The 22,293-nt window shown below is 40.4% G+C and overlaps 1 protein-coding gene and 1 non-coding gene across 5 annotated transcripts in view; one reads left to right on the top strand and one right to left on the bottom strand.

The window, feature by feature from the left end:
* TMEM117 (transmembrane protein 117) overlaps positions 1-22,293 on the bottom strand; it is a 512,620-nt gene that overhangs the window by 431,574 nt on the left and 58,753 nt on the right. The gene's annotated exons all lie outside the window — the stretch shown is intronic.
* Positions 16,870-16,945, top strand: TRNAP-GGG (transfer RNA proline (anticodon GGG)). Its single transcript has one exon. It is a non-coding gene; the product is annotated as a tRNA-Pro (tRNA).

Below are 22,293 nucleotides of genomic sequence, written 5' to 3'. Positions count from 1 at the left end.
AAAGGGATTCAAAAAGTCTGAGGAAACTCTTAAGAGAGCTCTGTGACAACATGAAGAGAAATAACATCCGCATCATAGGGGTTCCTGAAGAAGAAAAGAAAGAACAAGGGCTAGAGACTTTATTCAAACATATCATAGCTAAAAACTTCCCTAAATTAATGCAGGAGAAACTCTCACAAGTTCAGGAAGCACAGAGAACTCCATTAAAGAGAACCCAAAGAAACCTACACCAAGACACATCATAATTAAAATACCAAAGCTAAGTGATAAAGAAAAAATGTTAAAAGCTGCTAGAGAAAAAAAGGTTATCACCTACAAAGGAATCCCCATAAGGATGACATTAGACTTCTCAACAGAAACATTTGAGGCCAGAAAGGAATGGCAAGAAATATTCAAAGTAATGCAGAGCAAGAACCTAAAACCAAGACTACTTTATCCAGCAAGGCTATAATTTAAAATTGAAAAAGAAATAAAAAGCTTTCCAGACAAAAAATATCTCAAGGAATTCATTATAACCAAACCAATGCTGCAGGAAATGTTAAGGGGTCTGTTGTAAACAGATCAAAGTGGGAAAAGAATATAACAAAAAAAGAATACAGCTTTAAAGAATAAAATGGCAATAAACAACTACATATCAATAATAACCTTAAATGTAAATGGATCAAATAATCCAATCAAAAGACATAGGGTAGCTGCATGGATAAGAACACAGGACCCGTACATATGCTGTCTACAAGAGACACACCTTAAAACAAAAGATGCACACAGACTGACGGTAAAAGGATGGAAAACAATATTTCATGCAAATGGAAATGAAAAAAAAGCTGGGGTAGCAATACTTATATCAGACAAAATGGACTTTAAAACAAAGGCTACAGTAAGAGATAAAGAAGGCTTCTACATAATGATAAAGGGAGCAATCCAACAGGAAGATATAACTAATATAAATATCTATGCACCTAATATAGGAACATCTAAATATATAAAGCAGACTTTGATGGATATAAAGATCAACAGCAATACTATAATAGTAGGTGGTTACAATACCCCACTAACATCACTAGATAGATCCTCAAGAAAGAAAATTAACAAAGAAACAGCAGACTTATTGGAAACACTAGATCAACTCAATTTAATAGATATCTTCAGAACTTTTCACCCTAAAGCAGCAGAATATACATTCTTTTCAAGTGCTCATGATACATACTCTAGGATAGACCACATGTTAGGGCACAGAAGTGATCTCAAAAAATTTAAGAAGATTGAAATCATATCATGCACTTTCTCTGATCACAATGTGATGAAACTAGAAATCAACCACAACAGAAAAGCTCAAAAATTCTCAAACACATGGAAACTAAATAGCAGGTTGTTAAATAACGAATGGATTAGAATGAGATCAAAGAAGAAATTTAAAAATTCCTAGAAACAAATGATAATGAGCATACAAGAACTCAAAATTTATGGGACACAGCAAAGCAGTACTGAGAGGCAAGTTCATAGCACTACAGGCACACTTTAAGAAGCTAGAAAAAGCTCAAATAAACAACTTAACCCTGCATCTAAAAGAACTAGAAAAAGAACAGCAAGTAAAACCCAAATGCAGTAGAAGGAAGGAAATAATAAAGATCAGAGCAGAAATAAATGACGTAGAGGCTAAAGAAACAATACAGAGGATCAATGAAACTAGGAGCTGGTTCTCTGAAAAGGTAAACAAGATCGATGAACCTTTAACTAGACTCACCAAGAAAAAAAGAGAGAGGACTCAAATAAATCAAATGAGAAATGAGAGTGGAGAAATAACAACTGACACAACAGAAATACAAAATATTGTAAGAAAATACTATGAAGAACTGTATGCCAAAAAACTAGACAACCTAGATGAAATGGACAAATTCCTTGAAACCTACAATCTTCCATAAATCTATCTGGAAGAATCAGAAAACCTAAACAGACCGATTACAACAAATGAGATCGAAACAGTTATTAAAAAACTCCCAACAAAGAAAAGTCCTGGGCCTGATGGCTTCACAAGTGAATTCTACCAAATATTCAAAGAAGAACTAAATCTTATCCTTCTCAAGCTATTTCAAAAACTTCAAGAGGAAGGAAGATTTCCAAACTCCTTTTATGAGGAGAGCATAATTCTGATTCCAAAACCAGGCAAAGACAACACAAAGAAAGAAAATTATAGGCCAATATCCGTGATGAATATAGATGCTAAAATCCTCAACAAAATATTAGCAAACCGGATCCAACAATATATGGAAAAAATCATACACCATGATCAAGTGGGATTTATTCTGGGGAGCAAAGGCTGGTACAATATTCACAAATCAATCAATGTGATTCATCACATAAAGAAAAGGAAGGAGAAAAACCACATGATAATTTCAATAGATGCAGAAAAAGCATTTGATAAAATTCAGCAGCTATTTGTGATCAAAACTCTCAGCAAAGTGGGAATACAGGGAACATACCTCAACATTATAAAAGCCATCTATGACAAACCCACAGCCAACATCATACTCAATGGGCAAAAATTAAAAGCAATCCCTTTGGCCCTGGCCGGTTGGCAAAGTGGTGGAGCGTCGGCCTGGCGTGCGGGAGTCCCGGTTTCGATTCCCGGCCAGGGCACACAGGGGAGGCGCCCATCTGCTTCTCCACCCCTCCCCCTCTCCTTCCTCTCTGTCTCTCTCTTCCCCTCCCACAAGCCGGGGCTCCATTGGAGCAAGGTTTGCCCGGGCGCTGAGGATAGCTCTGTGGCTGGCCTCTGCCTCAGGCGCTAGAATGGCTCTGATTGCGGCAGAGCAACACCCCAAGATGGGCAGAGCTTCACCCCCTGGTGGGCATGCCAGGTGGATCCCAGTTGGGCGTATGCAGGAGTCTGTCTGACTGTCTTCCGTTTCCAACTTCGGAAAAATACAAAAAAAAAAAATTTAAAAAAAAAAGCAATCCCCTTAAGATCAGGTACAAGGCAGGGGTGCCCCCTTTCACCACTCTTATTCAACATAGTCTTGGAAGTCCTAGCCACAGCAATCAGACAAGAAGAAGAAATAAAAGGCATTCAAGTTAGAAAAGAAGTAAAACTATCATTATTTGCAGATGATATGATATTGTATATAGAAAACCCTAAAGTCTCAGTCAAAAAACTACTGGACCTGATAAATGAATTAAGCAAGGTGGCAGGATATAAAATTAATACTCAGAAATCAGAGGCATTTTTATACACCAACATTGAACTGTCAGAAAGAAAGATTAAGAAAACAATCTCCTTCACTATTACAACAAAAAACATAAAGTACCTAGGAGTAAATTTAACCAAGGAGACTGAAGACTTGTACTCAGGAAAATTATAAAACATTGATAAAAGAAATCAAGGAAGACACAAACAAGTGGAGGCAAATACCATGCTCATGGTTGGGAAGAATAAACATCATTAAAATGTCTATATTACCCAAAGCAATTTATAAATTCAATGCAATACCAATTAAAATACCAATGACATACTTTAAAGATATAGATCACATATTCCAAAAGTTTATATGGAACCAAAAAAGAACACAAATAGCCTCAGCAATCTTAAAAAAGAAGAATAAAGTGGGAGGAATCACACTTACTGATATCAAGTTATATTACAAGGCCATTGTACTCAAAACAGCCTGGTACTGGCATAAGAACAGGCATATATATCAATGGAACAGAACAGAGAACCCAGAAATAAACCCACAGCTCTATGGACAACTGATATTTGACAAAGGAGGTAAGAGCATACAATGGAGTAAAGACAGCCTCTTTAATAAATGGTGTTGGGAAAATTGGACAGCTACCTGCAAAAAAATGAAACTAGACCACCAACTTACACCATTCACAAAAATAAACTCAAAATGGATAAAAGACTTAAATGTAAGCAGTGAAACCATAAGTATCTTAGAAAAAAACATGAGCAGTAAGCTCACCGACTTCTCTCGCAGCAATATATTTGCTGATTTATCTCACGAGTAAGTGAAATAAAAGACAGGATAAACAAATGAGACTATATAAAACTAAAAAAGCTTCTGCACAGTTAAAGACAATAAAAACAGAATAAAAAGACAAACTACACAATGGGAGAACATATTTGACAATACATCTGATAAGGGGTTAATAACCAAAATTTATAAAGAACTTGCAAATCTCAACACCAGGAAGACAATCCAATCAAAAAATGGGCAAAAGAAATGAATAGACACTTCTCCAAAAAGACATACAAATGACCAATAGGCATATGAAAAAATGCTCAACATCACTAATTATTATAGAAATACAAATTAAAACCACAATGAGATATCACCTCACACTAGTCAGAATGGCGCTTATCAACAAAACAACACAGAATAAGTGCTGGTGAGGATGTGGAGAAAAGGGAACCCTCCTGCACTGCTGGTGAGAATGCAGACTGGTGCAGCCTCTGTGGAAAACAGTATGGAGATTCCTCAAAAAATTAGAAATCAAACTGCCTTTTGACCCAGCTATCCCACTTTTAGGAATATACCCTAAGAACATCATAGAACTGTTTCAAAAGGAGAAATGCACCCCCATGTTTATGACAGCATTGTTCACATTAGCGAAGATCTGGAAACAGCCCAAGTATCCGTCAATGGATGAGTGGATTAAAAAGTTTTGGTACATATATACAATGGAATACTACTCAGCCATAAGAAATAATGACATTGGATCATTTACAATAACATGGATAGACCTTGATAACATTATTAGGAGTGAAATAAGTAAATCAGAAAAAACTAAGAACTATATGAATCCATACATAGATGGGACATAAAAATGAGACTCAGAGACATGGACAAGAATGTGATGGTAACGGGGATGGGGAGGGGGTGAGGAAGGAGAGAGAGGGAATGGGGGGAGGGGAGGGGCACAAAGAAAACCAGGTAGAAGGTGATGGAAGACAATTTGACTTTGAGTGAGGGGTATGCAACATAATCAAATGTCAAAATAATCTGGAAGGCCCTGGCCGGTTGGCTCAGTGGTAGAGCGTCGGCCTGGCGTGCAAGGGGTTCTGGGTTCGATTCCCGGCCAAGGCACACAGGAGAAGCGCCCATCTGCTTCTCCACCCCTCCCCCTCTCCTTCCTCTCTCTCTCTCTCTCTTCCCCTCCCACAGCGAGGCTCCATTGGAGCAAAGATGGCCAGGTCGCTGGGGATGGCTCCTTGGCCTCTGCCCCAGGCGCTACAGTGGCTCCGGTCGCAGCAGAGCGACACCCCAGAGGGGCAGAGCATCGCCCCCTGGTGGGCATGTCGGGTGGATCCCGGTCGGGCGCATGCGGGAGTCTGTCTGACTGTCTCTCCCCGTTTCCAGCTTCGGAAAAAATACAAAAAAATAATAATAATAATCTGGAGATGTTTTCTCTGAACATATGTACCCTGATTTATCAATGTCACCGCATTAAAATTAATAAAAAAATTATTGGGGGTAACATTAAAAAAAAAAAAACCATTACATCTGCTCCCTGTCTCCCTGTGTACCATAAAGTACCTTCCTGGATGTCTTTTTCACCCAATGTCTGCAGTTAAGTCCTAGTCCACATCCCATCCCATCCTCAGTTTCCTATACTCAGGGGCATGTCTAGCTCCAACTTCATGATCTCCTAAACATTTCTGTTCTAATAAAGTAATAAACTCAGGCCTATCTCTGTCTTAAGATATAAATTCATCAATGCCATACTTGATCAAAAAGAATTTTTGATAGATTTATAAACGTATGTTGGTTGGGTAATCAATCATCTTATCAAAGTTAGAAAATCTTAACATGACTATTTCTCTCTATAATATGACATTATTATCATCTTATATGATGGGAAACCACACAGTCTTTAAAAATTATTATATATATTATCATATACTTAATGAAATGGGATAATCCAGAAACAAAATTGTATTCTGGTTAGTTAAGAGTGGTAGAATAGCAAGTGATTTTAATTTCATAGCTTTCTCTCTATATATACAGTGTGTCTGTAAAGTCATGGTGCACTTTTGACCGGTCACAGGAAAGCAACAAAAGACAATAGAAATGTGAAATCAGCACCAAATTAAAGGAAAACCCTCCCAGTTTCTGTAGGATGATGTGGCAGCATGTGCGCATGCACAGATGATGACGTAACACTGTATACAGCGGAGCTGCCCATGGCCATACCAGTTGAGATGTGGACGGTACAGAGGAAAGTTCAGTGAGTTCTGTGGCTCGCTAAATTCGAATCCATGACCAAAGTGCAACATGAATATAGGTGCGTTTATAACGAAGCGCCACCACACAGGAATAACATTACTCGGTGGGATAAGCAGTTGAAGGAAACCAGCAGTTTGGTGGAGAAACCCCGTTCTGGTAGGCCATCAGTCAGTGACGAGTCTGTAGAGGCTATACGGGATAGCTACCTAAGGAGCCCTAAAAAATCTGTGCGTGAGCCCATATCAAAATGCACTGAATAGGTATGAAACTGGGAGAGTTTTCCTTTTATTTGGTGCAGATTTCACATTTCTATCGTATTTTGTTGCTTTCCTGTAACCAGTCAAAAGTGCACCATGACTTTACAGACAAACTGTATTTCTATATCTCTCTACATATATTTCTGTCTCTGCCACTTTCATTTGGTTGTGTAGTTTCCAAATGTTCTATACTATGCATGTGTTGCTTGTAAAAATAACCAAAGGAAAAAAAAGAATTAGCAATATAAAATAATTTAAAAGCCTGAGAGTATCAAGTATAATAAAGGATCTAATGGATTTCTCTCTTTAATGCCTTAATAAGTTAACAGGGATGACTTCCCAAGAGACTTGTGCTCAGTGCTCCAACTTCTTAATCTATTTCTGAATGGGGCTGCTATAGTAAGAATACAGTTTTAGTAGATCTCTAAGATCTTAAGGAAAGAGTAAACAAACAAATACACCAAAAACAATGTATCTAAGAACACTATTTAAATGTAATAGGCTGAGGCAAACTTCAGCTGTCTAATCGCACCAGTAGATTTTTATTGCAGTTAAAAGAGTATCAGGGCCTTGGCCAGCTGATTCAGTGGTAGAGCATCAGCCCAGGGTGTGGATGTCCCAGATTTGATTCCTGGTCAGGGCACACAGAGGAAAAGCGACCATCTGCTTCTCCCTCCCGCAGCCTTCCCTTCTCTCTCCCTCTCCAGCTCTCCCATCCCCTCCCGCAGCCATGGCTCAGTTGCGGCAATTTGGCCCTGGATGCTAAGGATGGCTCCATGGCCTCGACTCAGGCACTAAAATAGCTCGGTTGCCAAGCAATGAAGCAATGGCCCTAGATAGGCAGAGCATCACACCATAGGGGGCTTGCCGGGTGGATCCCGGCCAGGGCGTATGCAGGAGTCTGTTTCTCTGCCTCCCTGCTTCTCACTTAAAAAAATAAAATAAAAAGAATCAGACATTTTGAGAATTGACTGAGAACACTGTAGGTGGGTTTCAAATTTGAAAATAAAAACTCACCATTCTTATCAATCAGGTCAACAGGAAAGAAGGAGTATAAACACTTACTGAAGGCCACCAATTTTTACCAGATTTGCATTAATAGACATGTGTGAACTAAATAAGTATGTATGAATCCTATGACAAATCTCTTCAGAGAAAAGAAAAGTAGTCTGTACACGGTCACAGATGTATTTAAGGAAAAATACACCTCTGACTGCCTCTGAATCTCATTTTATTTCTAATACACCACTGAGGACCAATGATTCTGCCAAGTCAAGACAGGGCAGTTAAAGAGAATGCATGTAAAGTACTTTGCATTGTGCAGACAGGTAGTGATTTTGTACATTCTCACTTCAAAAATACTTAAAATGTGGGGAAAATACATCTGAAATTAATCTCCAAAGCCTTCTATTAATTGAATTGGCTTTTTAAGAAAACAATGGGTAAAGCATCAACCTGGAACACTGAGGTCACCAGTTTGAAACCCCAGGCTTGCTTGGTCAAGGCACATATGGGAATTGATGCTTCCTGCTCCTCCCTCCTCTCCTTCCCTCCCTCTCTCTTTCCTTTCCTTTCTCTCTCCCCATCTCTAAAATAAATAAAATCTGTAAAAGAAAAAAAGAAAACAAGTACAATTTCCCTTATGATTTCAATATGCCACATTCACAATGTAGCAAATTCCTGTTTTGTCAGAACAATCAAGAAATGATGCTGCTTACTATTGCTACAATGAAATGCGTATCTGGACTACCAATGTTCTACACTACACTGCACGTGAGAAAAGCCATAGCATATACTGAAAATAAGTGTGCCATTCTATAATGCGTAATCTGTACATTGCACTGTGTGTTCCTTTGTCCAGAGACAGTTCAGAATCTTTCACAAACTGTGAACAAAATTGCCACAATGGGCTAGACAGAAGACCCACAGTAATGATAGTCAGTAAACTGTACTCTATAATCCAGGGGTCCCCAAACTACAGCCTGCGGGCCACATGCGGCCCCCTGAAGCCATTTATCTGGCCCCTGCCACACTTCCAGAAGGGGCACCTCTTTCATTGGTGGTCAGTAAGAGGAGCATAGTTCCCATTGAAATACTGGTCAGTTTGTTGATTTAAATTTACTTGTTCTTTATTTTAAATATTGTATTTGTTCTCGTTTTGTTTTTTTACTTTAAAATAAGATATGTGCAGTGTGCATAGGGATTTTTTCATAGTTTTTTTTATAGTCCGGCCCTCCAATGGTCTGAGGGACAGTGAACTGGCCCCCTGTGTAAAAAAGTTTGGGGACCCCTGCTACAATCCAACTTTTAGTTTTTTCCTTACAAAGCTCATCGCTGCTAGGATGCCTTCAATGGAACTAAAGGAAATATTTTAGGTTCCTTAATTAAACATATTGAGGACCAGACTTCAAGCAATATGAGTCTAAACAAAACATCATAATCATCCACTGTTCTTGTGTGGCAAAATTAGGATTTGTATTGAATTCTCCATAGTCTGAAAGACTCTCGTGTGAGGGCAGGGGCTTCATTCTCAAGATCTTTTTGAGCTTGCCATAATGCTTGGTTAGCAGGTCACTTGTATAGACGTCCACTGACTGACAGCTGCTCCATCCCAAGCAGAAGATGACGGCTGTCTTCTTTGGCTGGAATAAGAATCTGGAAGTTCTCGAATCAATCAGATAGGTTACTTTTCCAACGACTTCTAAGGCCACCTTTGTCTTAAAGCCAATCCTACTTTCTGTAGATCTGCTCAGACACTCTGGTTCTATTGCAAATGCTAGCAAATCAGTTCAGGAGTTGAATTTCAAGAAAAGTGTTATGTAAGAGGAGCAATCTGTTAAAGAGTACAACTAACCACTGTGCTAGACATTGTGAAGTAAGTTATTCAACACCAATGTCACATGGCGCTCACACCCACAGAAAACCTTTTAGGGGACATTCTGTTAGGTCAAGAAGATCAACTCCCTGCTGGAACTCTGGAGTCACTATTTTCCTGCATCCTAGATATCTAAAAGGGACTACAGGTGAGATGACAACAGCCCCTCATCCCATAGGCAGATTTAGACCATGTCTAGAAAAGTGAGTTAGAGTAAGATCTACTATTACTAATCATTATTCAGGTCGGGTCCATTATTAATCATTATTAGTCATAATACATCCTGAAAGTCTAGCTGAACAATGAAAATACCCAGAAGGGTATAAAAACATTACAGCTGTATTACCAAGACAAAAATAATACCATTAACAGAAAATTAAAAAGCCATAAGGACTCAGATTCATTAGATCAAGATGAGAAAGTACTTTAAAAATAATCAAGTAGCTCTATGAACTCATCTGGAGGGAATAATAAAGAATTCTGTTTTGACTTGTTAAGCAATATAATGCCAATAAGCAAACAGTAGAATTTAGGGGCGAAGTCAAAGCGATGAATTGTGTGTGTGTGTGTGTGTGTGTGTGTGTGTGTGTATGTGTATGTGTGTGTGTTGTGTGAAATAGATTTAATAGTCACCTACATAGAGGATGAGAGGGAATAGATAAGAACAGTAAGAGAAAGCATGGACAAAGGAAGTGAAGGCCAAGAGCAAACTCTTGGGGAATGCCCACAGTTGAAGGCTAAAAAGAAAGGCAAGCACAGAAGCTGGTCAGGTGAGAGAAGAACTGGAATTGTATCTTAAAGCCAATGAAAACTCACATTTTGAGAACGCAGGTCCTGGCAGCAGTTTAAAAATGCAGTGAGAGGCTGAGGAAGACAGGGACTGAGAAATGACTGTACCTGACAGTGTTTTGGTCAAAGCATTTGAGGTTACAAAGGAATATTTAAGTGAAGGAGGATTTATTTAATAATCTGAGAAGCAATTTCATTAAGAAAGAAACTAAAGCAAAGTTCAGTCTTATAGAAAGTTGAACCAGGAAGCAACTAGAACCAAAGCTACCTTCTGAGTATCCAATTTTTTTAGTAGCTTCCTCTCCTTATGCACAGACAGACACAGCTGCTTGAGTCAAAAACATTAAATCACAAGGCAAACATCTACTACAAACTGAAACTTCTCAATCTTCCTGCAAACTCATTAGAGAACCTGACAGGTTGATAAACTGTGGTTCAGCTCATGAGTTCACCAGCCTTGGATGAAGTCACATTCCCAGCCCAACGAACTGCAGCAAGGCAAAATCACATGGTATCATCGTAGTGGCCACAGCATTCAGCAGAGGGCACTGAGTCAGGCAGAATTCAGAAAGGGTGTGTAAGAGGATTTGTTCCCGACTATCCAGTAGCTGTTACAATTTTATTGGTGCATCAAAGCATGTGAGTACCTACAGCATACTAGGTACTATAATCGGAACCCAAATTTTGCTTCCTGGATGTCAGCAGGAGACTCAAAGAAGTTGAAGATAAGCGCATAATTACAAACTATGAACAATATGAGAACTGCCATATAAAAGTAATAAGAAGACCAGAGGAAATAAAAATGGAGGCAGTGCCTGACCTGTGGTGGTGCAGTGGATAACGCATCGACCTGGAAATGCTGAGGTCGCCAGTTTGAAACCCTGGGCTTGCCTGGTCAAGGCACATATGGGAGTTGATGCTTCCAGCTCCTCCCCCCTTCTGTCTCTCTCTCTCTCCCTCTCTTTCTCCTCTCTAAAATAATGAATAAAGAAAAAAAGAAAAAAAAGATTTGCCTGACCAGGCGATGGCGCAGTGGATAGAGTGTCGGACTGGGATGTGGAGGATCCAGGTTCGAGACCCCGAGGTCACCAGCTTGAGCACGGGCTCATCTGGCTTGAGCAAAGCTCACCAGCTTAGACCTAAGGTCGCTGGCTTAAGCAATGGGTTACTGGGTCTGCTGAAGGCCCACGGTCAGGGCACATATGAGAAAGCAATCAATGAACAACTAAGGTGTCGCAACAAAAAACTGATGATTGGGCCCTGGCCGGTTGGCTCAGCGGTAGAGCGTCGGCCTAGCGTGCGGAGGACCCGGGTTCGATTTCCGGCCAGGGCACACAGGAGAAGCGCCCATTTGCTTCTCCACCCCTCCGCTGCGCTTTCCTCTCTGTCTCTCTCTTCCCCTCCCGCAGCCAAGGCTCCACTGGAGCAAAGATGGCCCGGGCGCTGGGGATGGCTCTGTGGCCTCTGCCTCAGGCGCTAGAGTGGCTCTGGTCGCAACATGGCGACGCCCAGGATGGGCAGAGCATCGCCCCCTGGTGGGCAGAGCGTCGCCCCTGGTGGGCGTGCCGGGTGGATCCCGGTCGGGCGCATGCGGGAGTCTGTCTGACTGTCTCTCCCTGTTTCCAGCTTCAGAAAAATGAAAAGAAAAAAAAAAACAAAAAAAAAAAAAAAACAAAAAAAAAACCTGATGATTGATGTTTCTCATCTTTCTCCATTCCTGTCTGTCTGTACCCATCTGTCCCTCTCTCTAACTCTCTGTCTCTGTAAAAAAACAAAACAAAACAAAAACAAAAAAATGGAGGCAGTAACATTTTTCCTGACCTCTGAAAAATAAATAGGATTTCAACAAGAGATGGGAAAAGGGAGTAGGCTAGGGGTGAGGCCCTAGGAGACACTGTCTCTACCCCTAGGCTGAGAGCCCCTAAGGGTAAGGAGTATTTCCTACTCACCTTTGCATCTCTAATGCCTAGTAGAGTATCCCACAAAGTAGCACTTCAATTAATATTAATATTTTCATATTAAATATTAGTAAGTATGAATAAATAAGGGGAAAAGAGAGGAAAACATCCAGTGCTTGAGAAATCCTTCTATTTGCTGAACTGGGTGCTGCCAGATTCATGAATTGTTGAATAAAACCAATAAGATCTTTTAAAATGAAATGAAATGAAATGAAATAAAATATCCAGTGCTTGACAAGTAGTGAGAAGTTATGAATGTGAGGGTAAGTTTGTGGCCATATTATGAAAGGCCTTGAATATAAACTAAGCATTAGATCAAAAGCAACACAAGACAGGGATTTCTGTCTCTTTAGTTCACCACTGTATCTCCAGTAGCTAACACAGTGCCCACTGCATAGTTGATGTTCAATAAATGTTTCATTCATGACTATCAGAGCTACCGTTAAGGAGGAGCAGAAGAGTCAACAGAGCTGGCTTGAACTGCTATTCTTAGAAAAGGTCTGCAGAGTTGGCCCATGGCTGGCATGTGGGAATTTGGATTTTGAAAGGGTGCCCAGCCTGACCTGTGGTGGCGCAATGGATAAAGCGTCGACCTGGAAATGCTGAGGTCGCCGGTTCGAAACCCTGGGCTTGCCTGGTCAAGGCACATATGGGAGTTGATGCTTCCAGCTCCTCCCCCCCTTCTCTCTCTCTCTCTCCTCTCTCTCTCTCTCTCCCCCTCCCCTCTCTAAAAATGAATAAATAAATAAAAAAATTTAAAAAAAAAAAAAGAAAGAAAGGGTGCCCATCATTCTACAGCTAATAAGGCTATCTTACTGTTCCTAAACTGTTTATATAAATAATAAGGCTTATTCTGAACAACTGTTTTGGAATCTAGGTAAGTGTCTGGCAGAAAGTGCCTATGTGATCAGCCTCTAATAAAAACTGTGGATACTGAAACAGCCCAAGTGCCCATCAGTGGACGAGTGGATTAAAAAGCAGTAGTAGCCCTGGCAGGTTGGCTCAGCGGTAGAGCGTCGGCCTAGCGTGCAGAGGACCCGGGTTCGATTCCCGGCCAGGGCACACAGGAGAAGCGCCCATTTGCTTCTCCACCCCTCCGCCGCACTTTCCTCTCTGTCTCTCTCTCCCCCTCCCGCAGCCAAGGCTCCATTGGAGCAAAGATGGCCCGGGCGCTGGGGATGGCTCTGTGGCCTCTGCCTCAGGCGATAGAGTGGCTCTGGTCGCAACATGGCGACGCCCAGGATGGGCAGAGCATCGCCCCCTGGTGGGCAGAGCGTCGCCCCTGGTGGGCGTGCCGGGTGGATCCCGGTCGGGCGCATGCGGGAGTCTGTCTGACTGTCTCTCCCTGTTTCCAGCTTCAGAAAAATGAAAGAAAAAAAAAAAAAAAAAAAAAGCAGTAGTACATATATACAATGGAATATTATGGGGCTATGAAAAAGAAGGAAACATTACCTTTTGCAACAACATGGATGGACCCAGAAACTATTATGTTAAGTGAAATAAGCCAGGCAGAGAAAGAAAAATATCATATGACCTCACTCATTTGAGGAATCCAATGAACAATGTGAACTGAGGAATGGAATATAGGCAGAGGTGGGATCAAAGGGACCAGAGGGAAAGCAGACAGAGGGAAAGGGGATGATAGGATGGGATCAGAGAAGGGAAAGAGATTGGTGAGATTATATATACATAACACAGCTTTATAGAGAGCAGAAAAGTAAATCCTGGAGGGAAGGGGTAGGGCGTTGCGGGGAAGGGGCAGGGGGATGTTGAGGAGAACCAAGGGGTGGGGGATGTATTCAGCGGGACACTTGAATCTATGTAAACACAATAAATTTAAATCAATTAAAAAATAAAATAATAAAACAGAGGGAACCGAGTCTCTAATGAACTTCTTTGGTTAGCAGCATTTCACATGTGTTGTCATAACTCCTTGCCAGGGAATTAAGTGTGTTCTCTGTGCCTCCCCTGGGAAGCTTGTGCTTGCTTTCCCTAGGGTACTTTTTTCTTTTGTTGTTTTTGCTTTGTATCCTCTCACCATAATAAATCACATCCATTGAGGACTAATATATGCTGTGACCAGGGAGTCCTCTGGGGAATCATTAAACTGGAGTTGGTCTGGGTACCTCCCAACATGGAATAGCATTGCTACAGAAGCCAGTTAGGAAGAAGGCTTGGACCAATGGTCCAAGAGAAAGGCAGGGTGGGAACAGTGAAAGTCAAAAGAGATAAATGTGTAACTATATTTTCCCAAGGGACATTCTGCAAACTTTTAAAGACGCTGGATTACAAGAGGTTAAGGAATGAAGGAGAACTAGGGAGATGAAATACTAAATGCAGACTACCCTTGAACAATGGGGAAAACAAGACAGTACATTGGCATGAAAGTAGCTCTTTTGTGATAAAATTGTTAGAATGAGAGAATGTGAATATACTTTTAGAAAACAGATAGAAAGCTTGAAGATTCAATAACTATTTCCCATAGGAAACATTCAGAGATGAGCTTAAGAATGAAAATGGGTTTAAGAATATAAATGTAGGATTTTCCATAGCTCAGTGTCTTGTTCACTGGCATATTCCAAGTGCTTAGAAGAGTACCTAACACATGGTATGCACTCAATAAATGGTAAAGAAAGAAGAGGGGTCATATTAAGAAAACATGAAATACAGAAGAAATAGACATCAAATATGATTATCTAACACCCCTCTGTAAAGTAAGAAGCTCCTGGGTGTGAAGAAGGATGGTCTGTGAAGAGAAGAAGGAATGTTCATGGTCACCTCGCTGGGGAAACTGTCCAGGAATTTACAAGGGAGGAACAAAAATAAAGCACTGTCTTCCTACCCAGACTTCCTCTTTAGGGTAAATAATGTCAAATGAAATTTTAAAATACTTTTAGACTATATATAACATGACGCCTATCTGAACTCAAGTGAATCAATGCCTTCTGCAATAGTATTAATAGATAAATTCCTTTCCTCCAGGCCTAAAACCTGATTTTAAAAAAGAAGAAGAAACTACTTTTATCTTAAACCCATCTAGAATGGCAGTACTAAAAATGATCTTTATTTGAACTACGAGAGAAAAGGTGCTTGTGTATGTCAATAGTGGTCTTAGACTCTAGACCAAAATGTGGAAACAGTCAACCTAGTATAGAAGGTACAAAGGGAACTATTATCATTTGAAAGGAAAACACCAAAAAAGTAAGCTTCAAACAGCTTATTTTATAACTGCTTCAGAAACATAACACTAAAAATAAGTATATACTCCCTCCTACATTAAATGTTACTTTGCTCCTTTTTCTGAATTACATATCATAGAAGGTGTCACAGAAGCTGGGCTGCATCTCCCAGATCCTCCTTCCTCAGGCTGCTGGGAAGGTTGTCAGCTCTCAGCTGGCAGCTCTCAGCTCTCAGTCCCATCCAAGAAGGGCCCTTTTCTGCAGGGAGTTGCATCATCCAGTCATGCTCCCTTCCCAAAGCAGCCATCATCCAATGGTTGCCTGGGAGGTGAAAGTTTCACCCATTGTTCTAAGAGTAAAATGCAAAGTGAATCTATGCATTGCTTTTCTTTCAAAATTTCAGCAAAGTAGTTATTATAGGATCTCTCCCAAATTTAAGTTACTAAAAAATAAAACATGGAAAAGCACAAATTCTTCTTTTAAACATACTATTTCAGCTCCACCATTAATTATCTACATGAGCTTAGGCGACTTAAAATCTTTGATCCTCCATTTGTTCATTGTTAAATAAAAGATAATAGTACCTACCTTATTAAATCATAATAACCAAGTAATAAACTAAAGCGATGTATACAAAAGTACATGGTAAGTACTTAACAAATATCACTTCCCTTCTCTCCATTCATTATCAGTGGGCATGAGTTTAGGTTGCTTTCCCATAACAGCCATGCATTTGCAAACTCCTAGTAACAAATACCATGCAATTATAGAACAGTTGTATGCACCCTGAATGACATAGCTAATCAATAAACTATATAAAGTATTTTTTCATACAATATAGAATCTAATACATAATAGTAATTTAGCATTTACTGAGCTTTTACAGCATGCGAGGTACAATGTGGAATGTTTTATATTTTATTTGATCCTCAGAATAACACTAAGAAGTAGGGTATAATGCCTCTTTGGCGGATATGAAACTGGTGATGCTCAGAGAAAGTAAGTTATTCAAGGTTACTTATCTATTAAGTGTCAGAACGAATATTTAAACTTAGCTTTTCTGTATCTAGGCTTTTGTATTATATACGGTCTACCAGAAAGTTATGTCCATTTTTGGAATAAAACAAAATACAAATTTTTCTTATTGTCAATAAACTTTATTATATAATATAATTGCCATTATTATTAATGATTTCTTGCCAGCATGAGGGTTATTTGTATATCCCATTTTTGAAAAATGTTTTATCTTTTGATGCGAAAAATTGAATCAGCGCTTGTTTGATATCTTCTTCATTTTTGAATTTTTTGTCCTTCAAAAAATTTTGTAAGGACAAAAACAAGTGATAGTCGGAGGGTGCTAAGTCCAGGGAATATGGTGGATGCGACAGAATTTCCCAGCCTAGTTCTGCAATTTTTTGACGAGTCCCCAAAGCAGCACGTGGCCTGGCATTATCATGATGCAGTATGATGTTCTTCCTATTGAACATCACTGGCCTCTTTTCTTAGACTGCTGTCTTTAAATTATCCAGTTACTGACAATACTTCTCCGAATTGAGCTTTTTGTTTGGTTTTAAAAGCTCATAATGGGCCCTGGCCGGTTGGCTCAGCGGTAGAGCGTCGGCCTGGGGTGCAGGGGACCCGGGTTCGATTCCCGGCCAGGGCACATAGAAGAAGCGCCCATTTGCTTCTCCACCCCCACCCCCTCCTTCCTCTCTGTCTCTCTCTTCCCCTCCCGCAGCCAAGGCTCCATTGGAGCAAAGATGGCCCGGGCGCTGGGGATGGCTCTTTGGCCTCTGCCCCAGGCGCTAGAGTGGCTCTGGTCGCGGCAGAGCGACGCCCCAGAGGGGCAGAGCATCGCCCCCTGGTGGGCAGAGCATCCCCCCTGGTGGGCGTGCCGGGTGGATCCCGGTTGGGCGCATGCGGGAGTCTGTCTGACTGTCTCTCCCCGTTTCCAGCTTCAGAAAAATACAAAAAAAAAAAAAAAAAAAGCTCATAATGTATTGGTCCGTCCCACCATATACACAACATTCTCTTATTCAGAGTCAAATTTGGTTTAGAGGTGGAAGGGCTAGGTTTTCCAGGTTCACAATATGCCCTTCTCCTTACGATGTTTTCGTAGGTAATCCACTTTTCATCCCCAGTTATCATCCGGTACAAGAAGGGTTCGATTTTGTTCCAAGCAAGCAGAGATGTGCATATGACAACTCGATCATCCAAATTCTTCTGACTTAATTCATGTGACACCTATCTTGAATATTTCCACACCAATCCTATCTTCCGAATATGGTCTGAAATGGTTTGCTGAGCTGAATTAAGCCTTTCTGCACTCTCCGATGTTTTTAGAAAAGGATCTTGATCCAACATGGTCTTAGCAACATTGTCATCGATCAAAGATGGTCGCCCAGAACGTGGCTTATCAGAAAGGTTGAAATCACCTGTTTTGAATTTTTCGAATCATCTTCTGCATGTCCTATCAGAAACTGTACCTTCACCAAACACTTTCAATAAATTTCTACATGCTTCTGTAGCATTTCTTCCTTGTTGAAATTCGTAAAAATTACAGTGGCGTAAATGAACTTTATCAGTAGCCATGGGTACACTATCGCTTCACACATAAGACTAACGTGAATTAACTTTGTTTTAGTTAATTTGCTACATCAGTATGTATACATTAAGTGATAAAAATAGGCACACATACGCCAAATAAACATGTGCTTACGTGTCGAAACTTGTGATAGAAACGGACAGAACTTTCCGGTAGACCTGATACTATAGGATGTCTTTCTCTTTACTCCTCTTCCAAAGACTTGCCCAAGCAGAGGCGACCTCAGGCATCAGGAATACAAAGACATACAGAGCTATCTTAGGGACCATAGCCTGCAACGCATAGCAGAGAGAAGGAATCTGTAACCCTTGATGAGACCTTAACTGCAAAAAAAGCAAATGGTCTCCAGTAATACTTGCAGTACAATTTACTTTCTCTTTCCTAACAATAATTCATTTTTTCAATTTTTTTATGTTTAAAATGTTTACATTAACACTGGTCATTTTTTTACTTTATAGTGTTTTTAATTATTTTTAATTAAATTTATTGGGGTGACACTGGTTAGTAAAACGTAAGTTTCAAGTGTCCAATTCTATAATATATCACTTGTATGTTGCACGGTGTGGCTGTCAGATCTCCTGCCAGCACCATACTTCACCCCATCACCCTTTACTAATGTCTAGCCCTCTTTCCCTCTGGTGGCCATCATACTATTGTGTCTGTGAGTTTTTGTTTATTTTTCTTTTTTGTTTGTTTGTTCTTTTCAGTTTTATATCCCACATGTGAGCAAAATCATATGGTTCTTGACTTCTTCTGCCTAATTTACATCACTTAGCATGATGTTCTTAAGATCCATCCATGTTGTCACAAATGCAGAATTTTATCTTTTCCTGTGGCCAAGTAGTATTCCAGTGTGTGTGTGTGTGTGTGTGTGTGTGTGTGTGTGTGTGTGTGTGTGTGTGTGTGTTTGCAAATAAATGTTTTCAAATTTGTGGGTAGACACCCAAAACAGGGACTGCTGGATCATATGGTAACTCAGTCTTAATTTTGGGGGGAACTTCCATGCTGTATTCCTCAGTGTCTGCACCAATTTACATTCCCAGCAGCAGTGAATGAGGATTACTTTTTCTCTACAACCTCTCCAAGACTTACTGTTACTTGTCTTGTTGATGGTAGCCGTTCTACCAGACTGGGGTGGTTTCTCATTGCAGTTTTGATTCGCATTTCCCTAATAACTATTGAGCTTGAGCATCTTTTCACATATCTGTGTGTTTTCTTGAGAGAAGTACCTGTTTGGTCTTTAATTCCAAACCCAGCCCATGGAATCTGCCTCCTCATCACTGCTGCCCTGAAATAGAATGGTCTTTTCCTGAGTACTGAAGCTTCCCCAACCGTCCATCTGACCCTAAATAAGTGAATGTCTGCCCCTTCCTGCCCTCCAGGCCTTGAAGTGAGGAGCAGAGCGTGAGAGCTGCTGGAGTCAGTGTTTGTCTCTCCCATGGTGGGGGCCCCTGTTCTGAGACCCATCTTTGCACTATCTGAGAGGTGTAGTCATAAGGCAGATCAAACTAACCAAATTCTGGGTTGCAGATTTTTAAAGAACACTTGGCTTGGTTTCTTGTAAAAGTCCCTATATTAGCCACCAATGGTTGCCTTCCAACTGCTTAATTTTTTATGATGCTATTTCCATAACCTGCAATAATTTGCTTTAATCAGTTTTGTGTACATTACAGGAAATAGCATGAGGAAAAGTATGTTCTTTATGCTTAGCCTGCATTAGTCATTACTGCCCCTAGGGAATAATTATTTACAAGACACCAAAAATCATTTCCTCCTAGGAAATCTCAAGTACTAAATCCTAGCTTTGTCCCCGTGAGCAGTCCTAAGGCCTGCCTTGGGAGATCGACAGCAGGTTCAGACATTCAAACACTCGTTGAAAACTGGTAAAGCCCTTAACTGTCTATCAAGAACAAAAGAACAGTAAGGAGGGAAGCTTCATCCTGTTCTCTTTGAACACTCACGTGTTGACAGCAAGCCTACACGGGCATAGGGCACCTTGATCTCAAACAGTGTCCTCACAGAGCCTGCCTTGACTAGGACCAACACACACAAAGCTAAATTGTTCATGCCAAAAGAGGCCATGTGGCCACCCTGCTCTCAAGTGACCGTGATTGCTACTAATCCATGAGGTGTTCTTTGGCTCACTGCCCAGCTTTCACAAATGGGATGGGATAGGAAAACAGTAAGCGTGGAGCAAGATATATAGGAGATGGTTGAGAGGGTTGTTTGGATGATTCCACTTAAATGGATACTTCCTACAAATAGCTGTCTATCAAAGAGGACTTTGGGTCAAGATCTCTTATTAACAGACGGCTTTGTTGGAGACCATGAAACAAGCATATGTTTCTGGAAATGCTAGAAAGAAGTGAACAATAGTTATAGCTAAAACCAATATTATAAATCGAAAAATTAACTTTTTGGGAAAGTGGGTTTAAATGAACTTTTCATCCCACTGAGATATTTATATAATAACTAACAGTAGTACTATGTAATATTAAATAGGGATCTAAAAGTCTAATATTAAGTAGGGATCTAAAAGTCCATAGAAACTCATGAAAGTCTTTTTATTAATAAGCAATCAACAGTCATATCTTCATGAGAATGAAATAACTATTTCAGCTCTTTGCTGTCAATACAGGTAAGTGCTGGCCCCTCTGGCTAATAGAGTAGGCCATTCCTAAGTTTCCTTCCTTAGGACAGATTTGGTTGGTTAGCTCTTTGTTTTGTTTTCATCTTGTCTTATTTGTGTTGTGTTTTCATCATCAGAATGACTTTACAGATTATTGGGTCCTAAAGAAGGTAACAGATACAAAACAAGCCCAATTTTAGAAACAGGCTGCCAGGGTCTCCACATGAAAGGGAAATCCACTGGATGCATTTCCTTATAATCACTCTTACAACTACTTTCTTACATAAACCTAATAAGGCAATAAATGCTTCGGAGAACCTTGTTTACCAATTGGCTGGATGTTGAATCGCTTAATTATTGCTGGCCTTGGTTAATGCAATTCAGAATCATGAAACACCTATTCTGTTCTCAGTATAAAGATCTCAGTGATTTGGCAGGCTTTGAATATGAAATGTGATAACTGAATAATCTTTATATGTACATCAAGAAGTAACATAAAAAAAAAGAAATACATACAAATCATACCCTTTCAACTGTTTATCTTTTATAAATGCATGTCTAGGAAATAACTAAAATCAGTTCTTAGGAAAATGTAAGGCCCTAGCAGTTTGTCTCAGTGGATAGAGCGTCAGCCTGGCATATGGACGTCCCGTCCTAGGTTCAATTCCTAGTCAGGGAACACAGAAGAACCAACCATCTGCTTCTCTCCCCCTTCCTCTCTCCTTTCTCTCCCTCTTTCCTTCCCACTGCCAGCAGCTTGACTGGTTTGCACATCAGCCTCAGGCACTAAAAAATAGCTCAGTTGCAAGCATCGGCCCAAGAAGGGGTTGCTGAGTAGATCCCAGTCAGGGTGTATGTGGGAGTCTATTTCCCCTCTGCTCACTTAAAAAAAAAAGTAATATTATTGTGTATATATTTTCTTCCTCATTTACCTAATGAAGCTTACCTAATGGATTAAATATTTAAATACTCTCAAGTTTTACATAGAAAAAGGACAAAATATAAACCTCTGCTTCTTTTTATAATGAAAGACAAAAATCTCATTTAGGAGTTTGGGGAGGAAAAAAGTAGTCCAAAAACATGAACAAGAGCTTTGTAATTTTAAAAAGCACTCTGGCCTGACCAGGCGGTGGCACAGTGGATAGAGCAGGGGTCAGGAACCTATGGCTCACGAGCCAGATGTGGCTCTTTTGATGGCTGCATCTGGATCGCAGACACATCTTTAATAAAAAAAATAATGTTAAAAATATAAAACACTCTCATGTATTACAATCCATTCATTTCCTACCGCTCATGTTCATGGTTGCGGAAGGCTGGAGCCAATCACAGCTGTCCTCCAGGACAACACTAATTTTTTTTTTGGATAATGCATAACGTACACAGGTCGTTGTATGGCTCTCACAGAATTACATTTTAAAATATGTGGCATTCATGACTCTCTCAGCCAAAAAGGTTCCCGACCCCTGAGATAGAGCATCGAACTGGGACGTAGAGGACTCAGGTTCTAAACCCTGAGGTCACTGGCTTAAGTGCAGGCTCATCCGGCTTGAGAACAGGCTCATCAGCATGAGTGTGGGATCATAAACATGACCCTATGGTCACTGGCCTGAGCCCAAAGGTCACTGGCTTGAAGCACAAGGTTGCAGGCTTAAGCCCAAGGTCACTGGCTTGAGCAAGGGGTCACTTGCTCTGCTAGAGCCCTCTGGTCAAAGCACATACGAGAAAGCAATCCATGAGCAATTAAGGTGCTACAATGAAGAATTGATGCTTCTCATCT

This window comes from Saccopteryx leptura, chromosome 2 (assembly GCF_036850995.1).
Source record: "Saccopteryx leptura isolate mSacLep1 chromosome 2, mSacLep1_pri_phased_curated, whole genome shotgun sequence".
In the NCBI taxonomy this organism is placed as follows: domain Eukaryota; kingdom Metazoa; phylum Chordata; class Mammalia; order Chiroptera; family Emballonuridae; genus Saccopteryx; species Saccopteryx leptura.
Note: the sequence above shows the minus strand (reverse complement) of the source record. Positions and strands in the feature narration are given on the sequence as shown.